This window comes from Loxodonta africana, chromosome 19, assembly GCF_030014295.1.
Source record: "Loxodonta africana isolate mLoxAfr1 chromosome 19, mLoxAfr1.hap2, whole genome shotgun sequence".
Taxonomy (NCBI): domain Eukaryota; kingdom Metazoa; phylum Chordata; class Mammalia; order Proboscidea; family Elephantidae; genus Loxodonta; species Loxodonta africana.
The window spans coordinates 39,277,056-39,283,726 of record NC_087360.1 but is presented as its reverse complement, the minus strand read 5'-3'; positions in this window follow the sequence as shown (position 1 = coordinate 39,283,726).

Here is a 6,671-nt window from a genome sequence, read left to right as displayed (position 1 = left end):
TTTAGCGTTGATATCTTGAGATATCTATAGGATACTCCAGCAATGTAATAATGAAAGGAATAGCTATTACCATCGAGTACCAACTCCAGGAGCTGCGTCAGAATTTCTATAGAGGAGGGGGAATTTAGGGGTCAAAATCTGGTTAGAAGAAGGGCGTCAGAAGACCTGTCTTGAAGTCATGCATGCACAGCAAGTACATTGCTTTTACTTAGTTTATTTGGGTGAGTGGCTTGGAGAGGCTGATAGAGTAGAAACAGTTTGCTTTATCATCTCTTTTTTTCTGTAAAAAGGTGATTTTTTTGAAGAAATGTCTGATTTATTTTCCCCTTATTTTACAAACTCTTGTAAATCTGGCTTCTACAGACATCCTTCTGACAGCTTCCAAATCCCAGGGAATTAGATTCCTTGGTCGAATGATTTTTAATTAGTGTTTTCTGTTGATATTCGGCAAGTTCTTTAATAGCTGACAGTGGAGTCATATTTGGTATTGGCCAGTTCTTACTCCCAGGTATTATTACCCATAGGGTGACTCCTGATGTAGTGTCTGGGTGGAGCAAACGGTTAATGACTTGGCTACTAACCGAAAGATTGGAAGTTTGAGTCTACACAGAGGTGCCTTGGAAGAAAGGCTTGGCAATCTACTTCTGAAAAATCAGCCATTGAAAACCCTGTGGAGCCCAATTTTACTGTGACACACATGGGGACACCATCAGTTGAAATTAATTCAGCTAGTAATGAGTTTGGTTTTGGGTATTATGAATAGACTCTTGTCATCTTTTTAAGAAAATTTTCAACAACCGTATCATATAGGAAAGATTTCCCCATTATACAGATGAAGAAAAAGGCACTCAGATAAGTTCTAGACTGAGTGAATCTGAGGCCCCTGCCTCTTTTCTGCTTCATCAGGCAACAGGAGTTGCCACATAGAGCATGCCTCACTCATGAATGCCATGGGCCAGAGAGTCTGTGATGGAACTTTAGGATGTAACAAAGAGTGACTTGTTTTTTTGGTCAAGGTGTTTTGTCCTCAGGAGATTGTTGTTAAAATGCAAGTAAGTAACCTGGAAAAGTACCACAGGGTCCCACTGGCACACTTCCTGTGGAAGCTCTACACTGGGAACTCTCCCAGGCTTTCCCTATGCATTGTCTCTTCATTTGTATCCTTTTTTTATGTAATAACAGTGTAATAGTAAGTAGGAGCCCTGGTGGTACAGTGGTTAAGAGCTTGACTGCTAACCAAAAGGTCAGCAGTTTGAATCTACTAGCTGCTCCTTGGAAACCCTATGGGGCAGTTCTACTCTGTCCTATAGGGTATCAACTCGACAGCAATGGGTTAATAGTACGTATAGCCCTTTCCTGAGTTCCCTAGTCATTCTAGCAAACTATCAAACCTGAGGGAGTAGTGGAAGCCAGCAGATCAGAAGTGAGGGGGCCCAGGGACTACCAAGCTTGCAGGGTAGCATCTGAAGACTTGGCAGTCTAGAGGACTGTGCCCTTTAACTTATGAGGTCTGACCTAGCTCCAGGTGGTTAGGGTCAGAGGAAGAAGTATTGTATTGCCTTTGCAATTAGGAATAGATTGGAATTGGTTTGATTATATTCCTTATCTCGGTTTCAGAGAAGTGGGATTTGATTTCATAACAGTTGTTTCCTATTGTTGTTGAGTCAGTCCCGACTCATGACAACCCCATGTGTGCAGAGTAGAACTGCTCTATAGAGTTTTCAAGGCTATGACCTTTCGGAAGCAATTCTCCAGGCCTATCTTTTGAGGCCGCTTTGGCTGGGTGGGAACTGACTAGGGGACTCCTAGTCGTTCCTAAGGACAGAATGTTATCTTGGGTCAGACCATGGTTACAGGCTATTTTGAGGATATCATTTAAGCCCAAACCAAATCAAACCAGTTGTCTTCTAGTAGATTCTGACTCATGGTGATTTATAATTGGAGTTTTAGTTGCAGTCAGTACCATTCAGTCCCAGAGTTATCTTTCCTCAGAGGCCTAGGGCAGCATATAAACCTATTAAAGGTATTCTTAGGCCCCTAATTTCACTTTCAGGCTCTTTAGGAGACTGAACGCCTTGAACCGCAAGCAGGTAGAAGGAAGCAGGTCTTGGAAGACGATTTCTTTCCTTCCTCACAATTCCCGATCCCAAGTCATCCAAGCTCTCAGGGCCAGAAACACCATATTCTACCATGAGCCAAAATTTCCTGAGCTTCCAGTAGGGCTCTAATCAACGGAAAAAGGTTGACAACAATTCCTTGCACAGGGATCTCCCTTCTTAACAGCCTGTTACTTCACTAGTCCCAGTCAGTGTGGGGGAAGAAAAGAAAAAAGAAATAAAAAATGGAGCCAGAAGAACCTGTATATGAATCCTCATTCTGCAGTTACTTCCTTTCTCCCAGCCTCTAAACAGGGAAGAATAGCTATGTCACAGGTTGTTGGGAGGACTAAAATTAGATTCCACGTAAAGCATCAACTACAGTGCCCCACAAATACAGAGTTAAGTGATGGTACATCCCCTCCCATTTTCTAATGCCCATATCCAGATATATAAAAGTTTTGGTCTTATTAAAAAGACCAACAACACCAAATGTCAAGGATATAGAGCAACAGGGCTTCTCGTATATTGTTGGTGAGAAAGTAAGATGGTATAGGCACTTTGTTGTCTTAAGAAACACTCTAGCAGTTTTTTAAAAACAAAACCCTAAATATATCTTTACCTAATGACCCAGCCATTTCAATTTTATGTATTTACCCAAGAGAAATGAAAACACATGCCCACAAAATGACTTGTACGGGAGTGTTCATAGCTGCTTTATTCATAATAGTCAAAAACTGGAAACAGTCCAGGTATCCATCTATAGGAGAATGGATAAACAAGCTGCAGGATATTCAACAATACCACCCAGGATATTCAATAAAAAAGGATCTATTTATGTTATATACAACAACATACATACCATACCAATTGCCATAGAGTAGATTCTGACTCATAACAACCCATAAGACAGAGTGGAACTGCCCCATAAAGTTTCCAAGGAGTGCCTGGTGGATTCAAACTACCGACCTTTTGGTTAGCAGCTGTGGCACTTACCCACTACACCACCGGGGTTTCCATATGTTACTGTAATTTTGTGGCTCAGAGCCGCCTGCTGCAGATGGTCCAATTCCTGAGACAGGGCGAGGTGAGTAGCAAGAGCTTTAATGTGTATTAATCACAGGAAACAGAGGGGAATGATCTCCTCCAAAGCCTGTCTCCCCCAAATGGAGACTGGCTCAAAAATTTATAGGGCAAAATCATGAGTTTCAGGAACTTGTGGAATGTAATTCTCTCCTGGGGTGGTTCTGGTGATCGTGGTCCCAAGGTATCATCTCATCTGTCCAGGGGGTGACTGGTCTCCTGAGGGGATTTTGATGGTTATGGTCCCAAGGTATCATCTGCCCAGGGGGTGATGGGTCTCCTGGGGTGATTTCAGTGGTCATAAGACTTCCTTAGATCATATCATTTGTTTCTACAGTCTGAAAAGGACATTAGTCATTAGTAAAAACTTAACAAGGAAAAAGGAACTGAGCAGTCAAGAATAAGTTTAGAAGAGAGAAAAATGGCTTAGGTCCTGTTCATGTCATGGCCGAGCAGCCTGTTCCACATGCAACAACATAGATGAGTTTTAAAAACATTATGCTGAATGACAGAAACCTTACACAAAAGAGTACATACTGTATGATTCCTTTTATATGAAGTTTTAGAACAGGCAAAAGTAATCTATGGTGGAGCAAAAGTCTTAACAGTAGTTGCCTCTGGGGATAGTGCAGGTGGGAATTGACTGGGAGGGGGCCTGAGAGAACTTTGGAGTGATGACTATCTTCTTGATAGAGTTTTGGGTTACACAGGTGTATGTATTTTTCAGCACACTCAGAATATTCACTTAAGATTTGTGCATTTTGGCATTGTACTGCATGTCTGCTTTATATCAAAAGAAAATACTGTTAAACAAATCCCGTACTTAGTTAATGATATGGATTCTGAAAGAGGGAAGTTACAGGTATCTGCAATTTACTTTGAAATGCATTAAAAAGGATGGATTGATGGATGGAGGGAGGCTCAGATAGATGGATAATCTATGATAAAAAAGCAAATGCAGTAAAATGTTAATGGTAGTGAGGCAGACAGCCTCAGAGCCCACCCCTTCTAGGAGACACCTTCTCTGGTTTATTCTCCTATAAAGAGCAGAATAAGCTGCGCATTCTTCTTAAGTTGTCCTTGACGAGATATCCATAGCAGAGATCATAGATGGCCTCACCCCACCCCTGGGTGAAGATTTAACATGCTAATAAAGGGAAATCAACCTCTTCTTCCATCCTGAGGGATCGAACATTTGTCTAGAAAAAATGCATAGTCATCCCAAAGCCCTGAGTGCCTGCATGAAGGTCAGTCTCAATCCGGAATATTCATGATGAATTCGCATGTCCTTGTCTGCTCTCTGTAAAAGCCCACCTCCTTAAGCTTCCTGTGACCAGTCTTGGAGCCAGCAGCCCTGATTGTTCCTTTCCTTTGACAATGAAATAAAGGTGCCTTTCTTCTCCTACCTCAGCTTCTTCTTTATTGTCTGTAACAAGTCATGCTGAGCAGAACCTGGGGTTTCCACCCGGGAACAGTAGAATCTAGGTGGTGGGTATATCAGTATTCATTGTAAAATACACTGTAAAATTCTTTCAGTCTGAAAATTTTCATTAGAACATGTTGGATCAAAAGTTCTGGTCTTATAAGCATACAAAACAAAAACAAAATTTAAAATGAAAACAACCCCTTAAAAACTATTTACACTAATAAATGGGCAAGGTGAGCAGATTCCACTTTTATTGCTAATTGCGTGGTAAGGGTCAGCATGAATCCAATTCCCGCGTGGAAGTGGATCCAGTCCTCACCTTCCCATGTCTCTTTCCTCCTTGCTAGCTGCCTGAATGAATGGCACACTCTCCCTCCAACCAGCTAGAACTGTATTGGAACTCACAAGTTGGAGGGACTCTGCCCTTCTTATTGACTACCTGTGCAGCTCTTCTCCAATCCTAGCCACACTGAGCCAGGTCAGGACACATAAGTTTGAAGGACTCTGTCCAAATCGACTGCTCGCACAGCTTTTCTCTGACCTAGCTATCCTGAGCTAAGTAAGAGCACACAAGTTAGAAGGACTCAGTCATTCCTATTGCCAAATAGGTAAATGCCTATTTGGCTTTCATTGCCTTCTGTGGGTTTGTTAATTCCTTGGAACGGCTCACAAAATTTACAAAAGAATATACTTGGAGCTGCCATTTATTATAACCAGAAAGGATACAAATGAAGAGTTGCATAGGGCTCGATCTGGGAGGGGTCCTCATTCAATACTTCCATTGTCCTCAGGGACCTGCTATCTTCCCAAAAGCACATGTTCCTGGCAGTTCAAGATGCCCCTGAACCCCTGTGTTCAAAGCCTTTTAATGACTTCATTGCATAGTCAAGATTGGGGCCTCAATGCATAGTCATGAGCTAGCGAATCAATGAATATGCGTGATTGATTGCATCATTCCCCCTTCCCTTCTTGAGATTGGCTGACCAGAAGTGGTCTTTGGGACTCCCACTTATTTACACACATGTAAGTGTTGCTTTTCTGTTTTAGAAAAAAAGTGACCTCAATTGCTCAATAAATTCCATGAGCTATCTTTCAAGAAAGGAGCCCTGGTGGTGCAATGTTTAAGAGCCTGGCTGCTAACCAGGCTGGCAGTTTGAATCTACCCAGCGGCTTCATGGGAGAAAGACCTGGCTATCCGCTTCCATAAAGATTACAGCCAAGGAAACTCTATGGGGCAGTTCTCTGTCACATGGGGTAGCTATGAGTTGAATGGACTCCGTGGGATCTAACAAAAACATCTTTCAGGAACTAAAGAACCAAAGTCCAAGTTGAAGTCTTTGTCTCATACTATTCTTCAAGGGTGCACTCAAGTATCACTTCCAGGAAGTTGACCTCATATTTACCTAATTAAAAATATTTATTCCTTCTCCCATATTCCTACTGAACTCTGTACTCCAATTATACAGTCCCATGCACACAGTAGGTGCTCACTGTTGTTTGCCATTGTTATTATTATTAAGAGCAATGCTTATAGCAGAAACAATCACCTATTTTCTCACTATATGTTCCATTTTCTGCAACACACCTTTCCAGGTTATCTGATTCTGACTTTATGGAAGCTATGTTATAACGTTATAATTTGCAAATACCTGGTAGCAATAAAAAAAAAAAAGAAAAGAAAAAATTTCCAATGGAAGTTCAATTGATTTCCGTTTCCTACAATGGAAGAGGCAGTTTTGCCTCTCATGTAGACATTCCTTTCAATATTTCACACTATAAATGTGTTCATTCTTTGGAGTCTCCTTTGAACTAGTTACAACATTTTACCAGTTCCCTCATTAGTAAGTTAAATAAATAAAATCTGTAACACATGCTCATGTTTATATCTATATGAGCATTGTGATTTTACACACCACTGTACCTAAATCATAGTGCCGAACTTAATCGGGTTTTTTTTGTTGACTGTAACTGTTTTCAGTATTTTCAGAAATATGTTTTCTTTTCCCATCTAAGCTTTAGGTTGGCTTGGGTAGGGCATTGTCTTATTCATTTGTATTTCTTCTTTC